Consider the following 18672-nt stretch of genomic DNA (forward strand, 5'->3'; position numbering starts at 1 on the left):
ACCCAATTGAGATGGTTTGGGATGAGTCGGACCGCAGAGTGAAGGAAAAGCAGCCAACAAGTGCTCAGCATATGTGGGAACTCCTTCAAGACTGTTGGAAAGCATTCCAGGTGAAGCTGGTTGAGAGAATGCCAAGAGTGCAAAGCTGTCATCAAGACAAAGGGTTGCTACTTTGAAGAATCTAAAATATATTTTGATTTGTTTAACACTTTTTTGGTTCCACATGTGAAAATAGTAAAAATAAAGAAAAACCCTGAATGAGTAGGTGTGTCAAACTTTTGACTGGTGCTGTATATATACTGTTTATGTCTTCTCTGTGCTCTGGTATACGGTATACCGGTGCTGACAGGTGTATAAAATCGAGCACACAGCCATGCAATCTCCATAGACAAACATTGGCAGAATGGCCTTGCACTGAAGAGCTCAGTGACTTTCAACGTGGCACCGTCATAGGATGTCACCTTTCCAACAAGTCAGTTCGTCAAATGCCTGCCCTGCTAGAGCTGCCCTAGTCAACTGTAAGTGCTGTTATTGTGAAGTGGAAACGTCAACGGCTCAGCCGCCAAGTGGTAGGCCCACAAGCTCACAGAACCGGGACCGCGAATGCTGAAGCGTGAGAGCGCGTGAAAATCATCTGTCCTTGGTTTTAACACTCACTACCGACTTCCAAACTGCCTCTGGAAGCAACGTCAGCACAAGAACTGCTCGTCTGGAGCTTCGCGAAATGGGTTTCCATGGCCGAGCCAAGTAAGCTCACCATGCGCAATGCCAAGCGTGGCTGGAGTGGTGTAAAGCTCGCCGCCATTGGACTCTGGAGCAGTGAAACACGTTCTCTGGAGTGATGAATCACGCTTCTCACCATCCCCTGGCAGTCAACGGGCGATCTGGGTTTGGCAGATGCCAGGAGAACGCCACCTGCCTCAATGCATAGTGCCAAGTGTAAAGTTTCTGTGGAGGAGGAGTAATGGTCTGGGGCAGTTTTTCATGGTTCGGGCCCCTTGTTCCAGTGAAGGGAATCTTAACACTACACGTAGCAACTGACATTCTGGACCATTCTGTGCTTCCAACTTTGTGGCATCGAACACAGTAATTATGACAACTTCCCGAGGACGTCCTCGCGGCCTATCATAGACAGGACAGTCTGGGGAGCACAGTATAACTGGCTGACTGACTGCTGCTGTCTGGGGAGCTCAGATATAACTGGCTGGCTGACTGACTGCTGCCTGAGCAGAGCCCGGGCCTATCAGAGACAGGACAGTCTGGAGAGCACAGATATAACTGGCTGGCTGACTGCTGCTGCCTGGGGAGCACATATATAACTGGCTGACTGACTGCTGCTGTCTGGGAGCACAGATATAACTGGCTGACTGACTGCTGCTGTCTGGGGAGCACAGATATAACTGGCTGGCTGACTGCTGCTGCCTGGGAGCCCAGATATAACTGGCTGACTGACTGCTGCTGTCTGGGGAGCACAGATGTAACTGGCTGACTGACTGCTGCTGCCTGAGCAGAGATGAGGCCTATCAGAGACAGGACAGTCTGGGGAGCACAGATATAACTGGCTGACTGACTGCTGCCTGAGCAGAGATGAGGCCTATCAGAGACAGGACAGTCTGGGGAGCACAGATATAACTGGCTGACTGACTGCTGCTGTCTGAGAGCACAGATATAACTGGCTGACTGACTGCTTGCCTGAGCAGCAGAGATGGGAGCCTATCAGAGACAGGGACAGTCTGGGGAGCACAGATATAACTGGCTGACTGACTGCTGCTGTCTGGGGAGAGGAGCCAGATATAACTGGCTGACTGACTGGCTGCTGCTGTTGGGAGCACAGATATAACTGGCTGACTGACTGCTGCTGCCTGAACGGAGCTGAGGCCTATCAGAGACAGGACAGTCTGGGGAGCACAGATATAACTGGCTGACTGACTGCTGCTGTCTGGGGAGCACAGATATAACTGGCTGACTGACTGCTGCTGTCTGGGAGCACAGTATAACTGGCTGACTGACTACTGCTGTCTGGGGAGCACAGATATAACTGGCTGACTGACTGCTGCTGTCTGGGGAACACAGATATAACTCTGACTGCTGCTGCCTGAGCAGAGATGAGCCCTGTGAGACAGGGACAGTCTGGGGAGCACAGAGGTATAACTGGCTGACTGACTGCTGCTGCCTGGGGAGCACAGATATAACTGGCTGACTGACTGACTGCTGCCTGAAGAGACGAGGCCTATCAGAGACAGGACAGTCTGGGAGCACAGATATAACTGGCTGGCTGACTGCTGCTGTCTGGGAGCACAGATATAACTGGCTGACTGCTGCTGCCTGAGCAGAGATGAGGCCTATCAGAGACAGGACAGTCTAAGCACAGATATAACTGGCTGACTGACTGCTGCTGCCTGGGGGGAGCACAGATATAACTGGCTGACTGACTGCTGCTGCCTGGGGAGCACAGATATAACTGGCTGACTGACTGACTGCTGCCTGAGCAGAGACGAGGTCCTATCAGAGACAGGACAGTCTGGGGAGCACAGATATAACTGGCTGGCTGACTGCTGCTGTCTGGGGGAGCACAGATATAACTGGCTGACTGACTGCTGCTGCCTGAGCAGAGATGAGGCCTATCGAGACAGGACAGTCTGGCATACAGATATAACTGGCTGACTGACTGCTGCTGTCTGGGGAGCACAGATATAACTGGCTGACTGACTGCTGCTGTCTGGGGAGCACAGATAACTGGCTGACTGACTGCTGCCTGGGGGGATATAACTGGCTGGCTGACTGCTGCTGTCTGGGAGCACAGATATAACTGGCTGGCTGACTGCTGCAGTCTGGGGAGCACAGATATAACTGACTGACTGACTGCTGCCTGAGCAGAGACGATCCTATCAGGAGACAGGGACAGTCTGGGGAGCACAGTATAACTGGCTGACTGACTGCTGCTGTCTGGGGAGCACAGATATAACTGGCTGACTGACTGCTGCTGTCTGGGGAGCACAGATATAACTGGCTGACTGGCTGCTGCCTGAGCAGAGACAAGGCCTATCAGAGACCCAGGACAGTCTGGGGCACAGATATAACTGGCTGACTGACTGCTGCTGTTCTGGGAGCACAGATATAACTGGCTGACTGACTGCTGCTGCCTGAGCAGAGCCCAGGCCTATCAGAGACAGGACAGTCTGGGGAGCACAGATATAACTGGCTGACTGACTGCTGCTGCCTGGGGAGCACAGATATAACTGGCTGGCTGACTGCTGCAGTCTGGGAGCACAGATATAACTGGCTGGCTGACTGCTGCTGTCTGGGGGAGCCCAGATATAACTGGCTGACTGACTGCTGCCTGAGCAGAGACAGGGCCTGTCAGAGACAGGACAGTCTGGGAGCACAGTATAACTGGCTGACTGACTGCTGCTGCCTGGGGAGCACAGATATAACTGGCTGACTGACTGCTGCTGCCTGGGGAGCACAGATATAACTGGCTGACTGACTGCTGCTGCCTGAGCAGAGACGAGGCCTATCAGAGACAGGACAGTCTGGGAGCACAGATATAACTGGCTGACTGACTGCTGCTGCCTGGGGAGCACAGATATAACTGGCTGACTGACTGCTGCTGCCTGGGGAGCACAGATATAACTGGCTGACTGACTGCTGCTGCCTGAGCGAGACGAGGCCTATCAGAGACAGGACAGTCTGGGAGCACAGATATAACTGGCTGACTGACTACTGCTGTCTGGGGAGCCAGATATAACTGGCTGACTGACTGCTGCTGTCTGGGGAGCACAGATATAACTGGCTGACTGACTGCTGCCTGAGCAGAGATGAGGCCTATCAGAGACAGGGACAGTCTGGGGAGCACAGATATAACTGGCTGACTGACTGCTGCTGTCTGGGAGCACAGATATAACTGGCTGGCTGACTGACTGCTGCCTGAGCAGAGATGAGGCCTATCAGAGACAGGACAGTCTGGGGAGCACAGATATAACTGGCTGCTGACTGACTGCTGCCTGAGGAGCACAGATATAACTGGCTGACTGACTGCTGCTGTCTGGGGAGCACAGATATAACTGGCTGACTGACTGCTGTCTGAGCAGAGATGAGGCCTATCAGAGACAGGACAGTCTGGGAGCACAGCTATAACTGGCTGACTGACTGCTGCCTGAGCAGAGACGAGGCCTATCAGAGACAGGACAGTCTGGGGAGCACAGATATAACTGGCTGGCTGACTGCTGCTGTCTGGGGAGCACAGATATAACTGGCTGGCTGACTGCTTGCTGTCTGGGGAGCACAGATATAACTGGCTGGCTGACTGCTGCTGTCTGGGGAGCACAGATATAACTGGCTGACTGACTGCTGCTGTCTGTGGGAGCCAGATATAACTGGCTGACTGACTGACTGCTGCCTGAGCAGAGATGAGGCCTATCAGAGACAGGACAGTCTGGGAGCACAGATATAACCTGGCTGACTGCTGCTGCCTGAGCAGAGACGAGGCCTATCAGAGACAGGACAGTCTGGGGAGCACAGATATAACTGGCTGACTGACTGCTGCTGTCTGGGGAGCACAGATATAACTGGCTGACTGACTGACTGCTGCCTGAGCAGAGATGAGGACTATCAGAGACAGGACAGTCTGGGGAGCACAGATATAACTGGCTGACTGACTGCTGCTGTCTGGGGAGCAACAGATATAACTGGCTGACTGACTGACTGCTGCCTGAGCAGAGATGAGGCCTATCAGAGACAGGACAGTCCTTGGGGAGCACAGATATAACTGGCTGACTGACTGCTGCTGCCTGGGAGCACAGATATAACTGGCTGACTGACTGACTGCTGCCTGAGCAGAGATGAGGCCTATCAGAGACAGGACAGTCTGGGAGCACAGATATAACTGGCTGACTGACTGCTGCTGTCTGGGGGAGCACAGATATAACTGGCTGACTGACTGACTGCTGCCTGAGCAGAGATGAGGGCCTATCAGAGACAGGACAGTCTGGGGAGCACAGATATAATGGCTGGCTGACTGCTGCTGTCTGGGGAGCAAGGATATAACTGGCTGACTGACTGCTGCTGTCTGGGGAGCACAGATATAACTGGCTGACTGACTGACTGCTGCCTGAGCAGAGATGAGGCCTATCAGGAGACAGGGACAGTCTGGGGAGCACAGATATAACTGGCTGACTGCTGCTGCCTGAGCAGAGACGAGCCTATCAGAGACAGGACAGTCTGGGGGAGCCAGATATAACTAGCTGACTGACTGCTGCTGTCTGGGGAGCACAGATATAACTGGCTGACTGACTGACTGCTGCCTGAGCAGAGATGAGGCTATCAGAGACAGGACAGTCTGGGGAGCACAGATATAACTGGCTGACTGACTGCTGCTGTCTGGGAGCACAGATATAACTGGCTGACTGACTGACTGCTGCCTGAGCAGAGTGAGGCCTTCAGAGACAGGACAGTCTGGGGAGCACAGATATAACTGGCTGACTGACTGCTGCTGCCTGGGGAGCACAGATATAACTGGCTGACTGTGGGACTGACTGCTGCCTGAGCAGATAAGGCCTATCAGAGACAGGACAGTCTGGGGAGCACAGATATAACTGGCTGACTGACTGCTGCTGTCTGGGGAGCACGATATAACTGGCTGACTGACTGACTGCTGCCTGAGCAGAGATGAGGCCTATCAGAGACAGGACAGTCTGGGGAGCACAGATATAACTGGCTGACTGACTGCTGCTGAAGGGAGCACAGATATAACTGGCTGACTGACTGCTGCTGTCTGGGAGCACAGATTATAACTGGCTGACTGCTGTGCGAGCAGAGACGAGGCCTATCAGAGACAGGACAGTCTGGGGAGCACAGATATAACTGGCTGACTGACTGCTGCTGTCTGGGGAGCACAGATATAACTGGCTGGCTGAGCTGCTGCCTGAGGAGCACAGATATAACTGGCTGGCTGACTGCTGCTGTCTGAGGAGCAGGGCAGATATAACTGGCTGACTGACTGCTGCTAGAGAGAGTCTGGGAGCACAGATATAACTGGCTGGCGTGACTGCTGCTGTCTGAGGAGCATGAGGAGCACAGATATAACTGGCTGACTGACTGCTGCCTGAGCAGAGACGAGGCCTATCAGAGACAGGAGAGAGTCTGGGGAGCACAGGATATAACTGGCTGACTGACTGCTGCTGTCGGAGCAGAGATGATGGCCTATCAGAGACAGGACAGTCTGGGGAGCACAGATATAACTGGCTGACTGACTGCTGCAGTCTGGGAGCACAGATATAACTGGCTGACTGATGCTGCTGGCCAGATAACTGGCTGACTGCGCTCTGAGCAGAGACGAGGGGCCTATCAGAGACAGGACAGTCTGGGGGAGCACAGATATAACTGGCTGACTGACTGCTGCTGGACGATAACTGGCTGACTGACTGCTCTGGAGGACACAGATATAACTGGCTGGCTGACTGCTGCTGTCTGGGGAGCACAGATATAACTGGCTGACTGACTGCTGCTGTTCTGGGGAGCACAGATATAACTGGCTGATTTCTGACTGCTGCCTGAGAGACGAGGCCTATCAGAGACAGGACAGTCTGGGGAGCACAGATATAACTGGCTGACTGACTGCTGCTGTCTGGGGAGCACAGATATAACTGGCTGACTGACTGCTGCTGTCTGGGGAGCACAGATATAACTGGCTGGCTGACTGCTGCTGTCTGGGAGCACAGATATAACTGGCTGACTGACTGCTGCTGTCTGGGGAGCTACAGATATAACTGGCTGACTGACTGCTGCTGTCTGGGGAGCACAGATATAACTGACTGACTGACTGCTGCTGTCTGGGAACACAGATAACTGGCTGGCTGACTACCGTGCTGCTGTCTAGGGAGCACAGATATAAGGCACTGCTGCTGCCTGAGCAGAGATGAGGCCTGTCAGAGACAGGACAGTCTGGGGAGCACAGATATAACTGGCTGACTGACTGCTGCTGCCTGGGAGCACAGATATAACTGGCTGACTGACTGCTGCTGCCTGGGGAGCACAGATATAACTGGCTGACTGACTGCTGCCTGAGCAGAGATGAGGCCTATCAGAGACAGGACAGTCTGGGACTGGCTGACTGACTGCTGCTGTCTGGGGAGCACAGATATAACTTGGCTGGCTGACTGCTGCTGCCTGAGCAGAGATGAGGCCTGTCAGAGACAGGACAGTCTTGGGAGCACAGATATAACTGGCTGACTGACTGCTGCTGCCTGAGCAGAGATCGAGACCTATCATAGACAGGACAGTCTGGGAGCACAGATATAACTGGCTGACTGACTGCTGCTGTTCTGGGGAGCAACAGATATAACTGGCTGACTGCTGCTGCCTGAGCAGAACAGAGGCCTATCAAGACAGGACAGTCTGGGGAGCACAGATATAACTGGCTGACTGACTGCTGCTGTCTGGGGAGCACAGATATAACTGGCTGGCTGACTGCTGCTTGTCTGGGGAGCACAGATATAACTGGCTGGCTGACTGCTGCTGTCTGGGGAGCACAGATATAACTGGCTGACTGACTGCTGCTGTCTGGGGAGCCAGATATAACTGGCTGACTGACTGCTGCTGTCTGGGAGCACAGATATAACTGGCTGCTGACTGCTGCTGCCTGGGGAGCGACAGATATAACTGGCTGGCTGACTGCTGCTGTCTGGGGAGCACAGATATAACTGGCTGACTGACTGCTGCTGTCTCGGGGAGCACAGATATATACTGGCTGGCTGACTGCTGCCTGCGAGAACAGGACAGTCTGGGGAGCACAGATATAACTGGCTGACTGACTGCTGCTGTCTGGAGCAGAGATTCTTTGGCTGACTGTGCTGCCTGGGAGCAGAGTACTGTGACACTGCTGCTGTCTGGGGAGCACAGATATAACTGGCTGACTGACTGCTGCCTAGCAGAGGGCCTATCAGAGACAGGACAGTCTGGGGGAGCCAGATAGTAACTGGCTGACTGACTGCTGCTGTCTGGGGAGCACTAGATATAACTGGCTGACTGACTGCTGCTGTCTGGGGAGCACAGATATAATCTGGCTGACTGACTGCTGCTGCCTGGGGCGAGCATGATATAACTGGCTGACTGACTGCTGCTGCCTGAGCAGAGACGATCAAGACAGGAAGTCTGGGGAGCACAGATAAGTAACTGGCTGGACTAACTGCTGCTGCCTGGGGAGCACATATATAACTAGCTGACTGCTGGGGCTGCCTTTGGGGAGCACGATATAACTGGCTGACTGACTGCTGCTGTCTGGGGAGCAAAGATATAACTGGCTGACTGACTGCTGCTGCCTGAGCAGAGATGAGAGGATGACTTTAAAAGGAATTTAAAAATAATAACGTTTTCTAAATAAAAACTAAGTAATATACACAACTGAAATATTTGATTATTTCACAGTAATTTACTGTTGTTCTATTGATGTCTACCCAATGTGGACCAGACAATGGAATATTTTAAATGTTTTGGTAATTGAATCTTCGATTATTTTTGGCTTTGGTCACTTTACCCCTACCTACATGTACAAATTACCTTGACTAACCTGTACCCCAGCCCATTGACCGGTACATTGTCCCCCTGTATATAGCCTCATTATTACCTGGACTAACCTGTACCCCAGCCCAATTGACTAGGTACTGGTACCCCTGTATATAGCCTCATTATTACCTTGACTACCTGTACCCAATAACACGACTGACTCAGTACTTGCACCCCTGTATTAGCCTCATTATTACCTGGACTAACCCTGTACCCCAGCCCATTGACATGGTACCCCTGTATATAGCCTCATTATACCTGGACTAACCTGTACCCAGCCCATTGACCCGGCACGGTACCCCTGTATATAGCCTCATATACCACCAACCTGGACATTGACGCTGGACCCCACATTATGGACTAAGTACCCCAATTTACTGTCTAGCACGTACTCGTTTAGCCATTATTACCTGGACTAACCTGTACCCCCACACATTGACTAGGTACTGGTACCCCTGTATATAGCCTCATTATTACCTGGACTAACCTGTACCCCCAGCCCATTGACTAGGTACTGGTACCCCTGTATATAGCCTCATTATTACCTGGACAACCTGTACCACCAGCCCAATATTGACTAGGTACCGGTACCCCCTGTATATAGCCTCATTATTACCTTGACCAACCTGTCACCCCACACATTGACTAGGTACTGGTACCCCCCTGTATATAGCCTCCTTATTACCTGGACTAACCTGTAGCCCCCACATTGACCCGGTACTGGTACCCCTGTATATAGCCTCATTATTACCTGGACTAACCTGTACTTACCCCCATTGACTAGGTACTGGTACCCCCTGTATATAAGCCTCATTATTGCCTGGTCTTACGCCTACTTTTTCACATTTGACTAGAGTACTGGTACACACAACGTATATAGCCTCATTGTTACCACTAACCTGTACCCCCAGCCCGCATTGACTGGGTACAAAGGTTTACCTGTAGTATAGCCTGCGTTATTACCTGGACTAACCTGTACCCCCCCCACATTGACTAGGTGCATATTATATAGCCTCATTCATTACCTGGACTAGCCCTGTACGCCCCCACACTGACTAGGTGCCGGTACCCCCTGTATATCGCCTCATTGTACCTTGACTAACCTGTATTCCCCCCATTGACTGTACTGGTACCCCCTGTATGTAGACTCATTTATTACCTGGACTAACCTGTGACACATTGGCTAGGTGCGGTACCTGCCCCTCTATATAGCCTCGTTATTACCTGGACTAACCTGTACCCCCACATTGACTAGGTACCGGTACCCCCGTATATAGCCTCAATTACCTGGACTAACCTGTACCCACACCATTGACTAGGTGCAGTGCCCTGTATATAGCCTCATTGTACCATGGACTAACCTGTCCCCCCCCCCACATTGACTGGGCACTGGTACCCCTGCCTTTAGCCTCATTATTACCTGGACTAACCTGACCCCCTCTTTGTTGACTGATTTAGTTCCACGCCCCCTGTGTAGCCTCATGATCACCTGGACAACCTGTACACCCCAGTGACTGGGTGCCTGTACCGCCCCCTGTATCTCAGCCTCATTATCCTACCTGGACTAACCTGTCACCCCCCAGCCCATTGACTGGGTACTGAGTGCCCCGTATATAGCCTCATTATTACCTGTCTAGACCTGTACCGCCCCACTTGACTAGTACTGGTACCCCCCTGTATATAGCCTCATTATTACCTGGACTAACTGTACCCCAGCCCTTGCTAGGTACTGGTACCCCCTGTATATAGCCTCATTGTCACCTAGACTAACCTGTACACCCAGCCCATTGACACTGAGGTACTGGTACCCCCTGTATATAAGCCTCATTATTACCTGGGACTAACCTGTACCCCCCCATTGACTAGGTACTGGTACCCCCTGTATATAGCCTCATTATCACTAGGACTAACCTGTACCCCAGCCCATTGACTAAGGTACTGGTACCCCTGTATGTAAGCCTCATTATTACCTGGACTAACTGTACACAGCCCATTGAGCCGGTGCTCGAGTTCCCTGTATCAGCCTCATTGTACCTGGGACTAACCTGTACCCCCCCCAGGCTAGTGACTGATTTACCGCCTGTATATAGCCTCATTATTACCTGGACTAACTGCGCTTGATGGTAATTGAGTACCTGCCCCTGTATATAGCCTCATTGCTACCTGGACTAACCTGTACCCCAGCCCATTGACTAGTACCGGTTACCCCTGTTATAGCCTCGTTATTACCTGGACTAACCTGTACCCCACCCACATTGACTAGGTACCGTTACCTTGTATATAAGCTCCAATTATTACCTGGACTAACCTGTACCCCCACATTGACTAGGTACTGGTACCCCCTGTATATAGCCTCATTATTGCCTGGACTAACCTGTACCCCCGCCACATTGACTGGGGGTACTGGTACCCCCTATATATAGCCTCATTATTACTGGACCCAGCACATGCCCCACCCCACATGACGGTGCGGCACCCCTGTATATAGCCTCATTATTACCTGGACCTACCTGGCCCCATTGACTGGTGCTGGTACCGCCCCTGTATGTAGCCTCATTGTGCCTGGACTAATCTTCTTACCCCAGCCCATTGACTGGTACGGTACCCCTTCCCCTGTATATAGCCTCATTATTACCTGGACCCGCAGCACTTACCCAGCCCACATTGACTAGGTACTGGTACCCCTACCTTATCAGCCTCATATTACCTGGACTAACCTGCCTACCCCCATTGACTGGAGGTACTGGTACCCCTATATAGCCTCATTATTACCTGGACTAACCTGTACCCCAGGCCATTGACTCGGTACGGGTATCTCCTGTATATAGCCTCACTGTACCTGGACTATGTGCTTAGCCCATCTGACTAGGTGTACTGCCGGCACCCCTATATATAGCCTCATTGTACCTGGACTAACCTGTAGCCCCCACATTGACTAGGTACTGGTACACCCTGTATATAGCCTCATTATTACCTGGACTAACCACGTACGCCCAGCAGTGACTGAGTACTGGGTACCTGTATATAGCCATACATTATTACCTGGACTAACCTGTACCCCCACTCATTGACTGGGTACTGGTAACCCCTATATATAGCCTCATTATTACCTGGACTAACTGCCTCCCCCCCACATTGATGGTACTGGTACCCCCTGTAAGCCTCATTGTAGCTGGATTCTATCCTTTCACCCGACCCATTGATAGGTACTGGGTACCCCTGTATATAGCCTCATTATTACTGGACCCCAACCTCATACCCCACCATTGCTGAGTACTGGTACCCCTGTATATAGCCTCATTATTACCTGGACTAACACCTGTACCCCAGCCCATTGACTGGGTACTGGTACCCCCTGTATATAGCCTCTATTATTACCTGGATTAATCTGTAGCCCCAGTTCAATATGTACTGTACCCCTGTGCCATATAGCCCCTCATTATTACCTGGACTAACACCTGTTAGTCCCATTGACTAGTACTGGTACCCCGTATAGCCTCATTATTACCTGGACTAACCTGTTTACGCCCCACTATTGACTAGGTGCTGGTACCCGCCCCTGTGTATAGCCTCATTATTACTGGACTAACTGTACCCCACCCATTGACTAGATATACTATGTATTTACCCCCTGTACATAGCCTCGGTATTACCTGGACCTAACCTGTGCCCCCCCCCAGCCCATTGACTAGGTACTGGTACCCCCTGTTGTAGCCTCATTATTACCTGGACTAACCTGTGCCCCCGCCCATTGACTAGGTACTGAGTACCCCCTGTATATAGCCTCATTATTGCCTGGACTATCTATACCACACCCATTGACTAGGTACTGGTACCCACACTTATAGCCTCATTATTACCTGGACTAACCTGTACCCCAGCCCATTGACTAGGTACTGGGTACCCCTGTATATAAGCCTCATTATTACCTGGATAACCTGTACCCCAGCCCATTGATAGGTACTGGTACCCCCTGTATATAAAGCTCATTATTACCTGGACAACCTGTACCCAGCCCATTGACTAGGTGCGTACGCCTGTATATAGCCTACATTTAGTGCCTGGACTAACCTGTACTAACCAACCCCATTGGCCGGTACACAGTGCCTCTTATATAAGCCTCATTATTGCCTGGACTAACCTGTACCCTTTTGCCCTTGACTAGGCTGCTGTTTTACCCCTGTATAGCCCTGCTCATTATTACCTGGACTAACCTGTCTTTACCGCCCCCAACCCATTGACTAGGTACTGGTATCTTCTATATATAGCCTCGGTATTACCTGAGACTAACCTGTACCCCAGCCCAGTGACCTTTAATTACTGGTACCCATTTCCTGTGTCACAGCCCTCATGTACCTTGACTAACCTGTACCCCAGCCCATTGACTAGAGTGGCCCCCTGTTATATAGCCTCGTTATTACACCGTGGATAGACCTGTACCCCAGCCCATTGACTAGGTACTGGTATCTTCTATCTCGCAGCCTCATTATTACCTGGACTAACCTCGCGCACCCATATAGGTACTGGTGCCCCTCCTATATAGCCTCATTATTACCTTGACTAAGCTGCAACCCCACGGTGACTAGGTACCGTACGCCCCCTGTATATAGCCTCATTATTACCTGGACTTTAACCTGTACCGCCCCAGCCCATTGACTAGGTGCTGGTACCGCCCCTGTATATAGCCTCTGGTATTACCTGGACTAACCTGTACCTCAGCCCATTGACTGAGTACTGGTACCCCCTGTATATAGCCTCATTATTACCTGGACTACTCCTTACCCCAGCCCATTGGCTAGGTACCGGTACCCGCCCCTGTACACAGCCTCATTATAACCTGGACTAGCCTGACCCGCCCCACATTGACTAGGTACTGGTACCCCTGTATATAGCCTCATTATTACCTGGACTAACCTGTACCCCCCATTGACTGATTACAAAAATACCTACTGGGACAGTACCCCTGTATATAGCCTCATTCATGCCTGGACTAACCTGTACCCCACCCACATTGACTGAGTACTGGTACCCCCTGTATATAGCCTCATTATTACCTGGACTAACCCCCCCCCCTACCTGCTGGTACTGGTACCCCTGTGCATAGCCTCATTATTACCTGGACTAACCTATACCAAGCCTCGTTGACTCGGTAGGTACCCCCTGTATCTAGCCTCATTTATTACCTGGACTAACCTAGCGCCCAGCCCATTGACTAGGTTTTGAGTGCGCCCTGTTTAGCCTCATTATTACCTGGACTAACCTGTACCCCACGGTGACTAAGTACTGGTACCTCTGTGTATACCATTTATTACCTGGACTAACCTGTACGCCCCAGCCCATTGATAGGTGCTGGTATCTCACTGTATATAGCCTCATGATTACCTGGACTAGCACCTGTACCCTAGCCTATTGACCTAGGTACTGTGTCCCCCTGTATTAGCCTCATTATTGCCTGGACCTAACGTGTACCCCCCACATTGAAACTAGGTACTGGTGCCCCCCCTCTTCATATAGCCTCAGTATTGCCTGGACAACCAGCCCCAGCCCATTGATAGGTACTCGTACCCCTGCATCATAGCCTCGTTATTACCTGGACTAACCTGTAGCCCCACACATTGACTAGGTACTGGTACCCCCCCCATATATAGCATCATTAACCCCTGAGATAACCTATCCCCCACAGCTGACTAAGTACAAAATTCTGTATATAGCCTCAATTACCTGGACTAACCTGTACCCCAGCCCAAGTGACTAGGTCCTGGTACCGCCTATATATTACTCATTGTACCTGGCTAACTCGTACCCCAGCGCATTGACTAGGTACTGGTACCCCGTATATAGCCTCATTATTACTGGATAACCTGTACCCCAGCCCATTGACTAGGTACTGGTACCCCGTATGTGGCCTCAGCTATTACCTGGTTCTTTCCTGTCCCCAGCCCTATTATAGGGGCTGTTTACCTCTGCTCTATAGCCTCATATTACCTGGACCTAACCTGTACCCCCAGCCCATTGACTAGTACTGGTACCCCCTGTCATGAAGCCTCTTTATTACCTGGACCTAACCTGTACCCCCACATTACTCAGTGCATGGTACCCCTGTCTCTAGCCCCTCATTATTACCTGGACTAGCCTGTACCGCCCCAGCCCATTGACTAGGTACTGGTACCCCCTGTATCTTAAGCCTCAGTATGTCGCCTTGACTAACCTGTACCCCCACATTGACTAGGTACTGGCTCCCCCTATCTATATGCTTCATTATTACCTGGACTAACCTGTACCCCCAGCCCATTGACTGGGTACTGGTACCCCCTGTATATAGCCTCATTATTACCTGGACTAACCTGTACCCCAGCCCATTGACTGGTGCTGGTACCCCCTGTATATAGCCTCATATTGCCTGGACTAACCTGTACCCCAGCCCATTGACTAGGTACTGGTATCTTCTATATATAGCCTCATTATTACCTGGACCTAACCTGTACCCCAGCCCATTGACTACGTGCACTTGTACGCCCTATATCTAGCCTCATTATTACCTTGACTAACCTGTACCCCAGCCCATTGACTAGGTACTGGTACCCCTGTATATAGCCTCATTATTACCTGGACTAACCTGTACCCCCAGCCCATTGACTAGGTACTGGTATCTTCTCATATATAGCCTCATTATTACCTGGACTAGCCTGTACCCCAGCCCAATTGACTAGGTACTGGTACCCCCTGTATATAGCCTCATTATTGCACGCCAAACTAACCTCGTACCCCCCCACATTGACAAGGTACTGGTACCCCCTGTATATAGCCTCATTATTACCTGGACTAACCTGTACCCCAGCCCATTGACTGAGTGCTGTACGCCCCTGTATATAGCCTCAATTGCCTGGATAACGCTTACCCCAGCCCATTGACTGGGTGCTGGTGCCCCCGTATGTAGCCTCATTATTACCTGGTCTAACCTGTACCCCAGCCCATGGACTAGGTACTGGTACCCCCTATATATAGCCTCAATTACCTGGACTAGCCTTCCCCCCCCATTGACTAGGTACTGGTACCCCCTGTATATAGCCTCATTATTACCTGGACTAACCTGTACCCCCCCATTGACTAGGTACTGGTACCGCCCCCTGTATATAGCCTCGATGATTACCTGGACTAGCCTGTACCCCAGCCCATTGACTAGGTACTGGTACCCCCTGTATATACCTCATTATTGCCTGGACTAACCTGTACCCCACATTGACCGGTACCGGGTACCCCTGTATCTCAGCCTCGGTATTACCTGGACTAACCTGTACCCGCCCCAGCCCATTGACCCGGTACTGGTACCCCTTGTATATAAGCCTCATTTATTACCTGGACCAACCTGTACCCCAGCCCATTGACTAGGTACTGGTGCCCAATGTATATAGCCTCATTTATTACCTGGACTAACCCCTGTAGCCCCAGCCCATTGACTAGGTACTGGTATCTCTGTATATAGCCTCATTATTACCTGGACCCAACCTGTGCCCAGGCCATTGACTTTAGAGTGAAACTGGTACCGCCCCTGTATATAGCCTCATTATTACCATGGACTATGTACCTGGCAAGCCCATTGACATAGGTACTGGCACTCCTGTTATAGCTCATTATTACCTGGACTAACCTGTACCCCAGCCCATTGACTAGTAGCGGTACCCCCTAATATATAGCCTCATTATTACACAACCTGTACCCCCACATTGACTCGGTACTGGTACCCCCTATATATAGCCTCATTATTACCTGGACTAACCTGTACCCCCACATTGACCCGGATACGGTACCCCCTGTATATAGCCTCATTATTACCTGGACTAAACCTGTACCAGCCCATTGACTAGGTACTGGTACCCCCTGTATATAGCCTCATTATTACCTGGACTAACCTGTACCCCCAGCCCATTGACTAGGTACTGGTACCCCCTGTATATAGCCTCATTATTACCTGGACTAACCTGTACCCCCACATTGACTAGGGTACTGGTACCCCATTAGCCTCATTATTACCTTGACTAACCTGTACCCCCCATTGACCCGGCCGGTACCCCCTGGATATAGCCTCATTATTACCTGGACTAACCTGTACCCCAGCCCATTGACTCGGTACTGGTATCTCCTGTAATAGCCTCATTATTACCTGGACTAACCTCTCACATTGACTAGGTACTGGTAACCCCTGTATATAGCCTCATTATTACCTGGACTAACCTGTACCCCAGCCCATTGACTAGGTACTGGTACCCCCTGTATATAGCCTCATTATTACCTGGACTAACCTGTACCCCCACATTGACTAGGTACTGGTACCCCCTGTATATAGCCTCATTATTACCTGGACTAACCTGTACCACATTGACTAGGTACCGGTACCCCCTGTATAGCCTCATTATTACCTGGACTAACCTGTACCCCCAGCCCATTGACTAGGTACTGGTACCCCCTGTATATAGCCTCATTATTACCTGGACTAACCTGTACCCCAGCCCATTGACCCGGTACCGGGCCCCTGTATAGCCTCATTATTACCTGGACTAACCTGTACCCCAGCCCATTGACTAGGTACGGCCCCCCTGTATATAGCCTCATTATTACCTGGACTAACCTGTCCCCCAGCCCATTGACTAGGTAATCGGTACCCCCTGTATATAGCCTCATTATTACCTGGACTAACCTGTACCCCAGCCCATTGACTAGGTACTGGTACCCCCTGTATATAGTCTCATTATTACCTGGACTAACCTGTACCCCAGCCCATTGACTAGGTACTGGTACCCCTGTATATAGCCTCATTATTACCTGGACTAACCTGTCCCCAGCCCATTGACTCAATTACGGTACCCCTGTATATAGCCTCATTATTACCTGGACTAACCTGTACCCCACATTGACCCGGTACTGGGACCCCCTGTATATAGCCTCATTATTGTTATTTTATTGTGTTAGTTTTTATTAAATTTTTACTTTTATTTATTTGTATTTTCTTAACTCTATTTCTTGAACTGCATTGTTCGTTAAGGGCTTGTAAGTCAGCATTTCACGGTAAGGTCAACACCTGTTGTATTCGGTGCATGTGAAAATAAAATTTGATTTGATTTGAAATCATTGTAACGTCATTATTTCATAATGCATTTCATTTTTTACTCTATCGAAATCGAAAACCGTGATTATTTTTTAATAACCGAAACGGACCGACCTCAAAAAGCAGTAATCGCTCAGCACTACAGGCCAGTAATGTGGAGGCGAATGCAATGTTGCTGATCCTCTGTGTTTTCCAATGTGTGTGTTTCAGGGTGATACTTCTGGTGACTACGTGAAGGCCTCCTCCTGCTCTGTGGTGGCGATGACCGCGTAACCGGGGCGATGACCCCTGAAGGGGGCGGGACCGAGACTTCCGCTCTGACTGGCCCTCTAGCGTCAATCACTCTCTGAGTCCGTGTCAGCCAATAGGAGAGCTCTGCTGGCCCCAGTGCAGCCCTGTGATAGGTTATGAGTGATAAGACTTTAACCCTGTGTGTTTCTGTCAGGTAGCTAACATCCTTTCAGCTTTACTCTGCTTCAGATCTACAGCATTAAAGTCATATTAATGCCAGAAGTCATTTTATATATATCAGTAATGTAACAACAAAGACTTTTTAATGTTTTACTGTTTGTAAGGCAACACTGAAGACGAAGGTTTTAATAGCAGGTTTGTAGGTGAGACGTGTCTGTCTGTGTCTGTGTAGTGAGATCACATGGTCACTAGGAGACACACTCGTTTAAACTTTTATTCATTGATCCGTAGTTTGAGGTTTTATTCTGATTACAACAACACATGATACGCAGTCATCTAAAATAACATCTGACAGACAAACAAACAACTCACATTCAATTCAGAAGTACACTGAAATTCTAATTCTCTACAATTCATTTCAATGAGGAACATTTCTAATTGGACTTGGGTTTACATTCTCAACTGACTGCAATTTGTTATTGACCCAACCCTGATTATCTCTGCTTTTGTAAAACCTCAATTCTTGACTGTCGCTACTTATCCAGGACTGATACGCACACACAGGATCATCGGGTTTAGGCGAAAGTGCCCGTTTA

The 18672-nt window shown here is 50.4% G+C and overlaps 1 pseudogene; it reads left to right on the forward strand.

The window, feature by feature from the left end:
* Window positions 1–17938, forward strand: part of LOC123485466 — a 20419-nt pseudogene extending 2481 nt beyond the window's left edge.
* The last annotated feature ends 734 nt before the right edge of the window (window positions 17939–18672 follow it).

The sequence above is a fragment of the Coregonus clupeaformis genome, unplaced genomic scaffold (assembly GCF_020615455.1).
Source record: "Coregonus clupeaformis isolate EN_2021a unplaced genomic scaffold, ASM2061545v1 scaf0703, whole genome shotgun sequence".
NCBI lineage: Eukaryota > Metazoa > Chordata > Actinopteri > Salmoniformes > Salmonidae > Coregonus > Coregonus clupeaformis.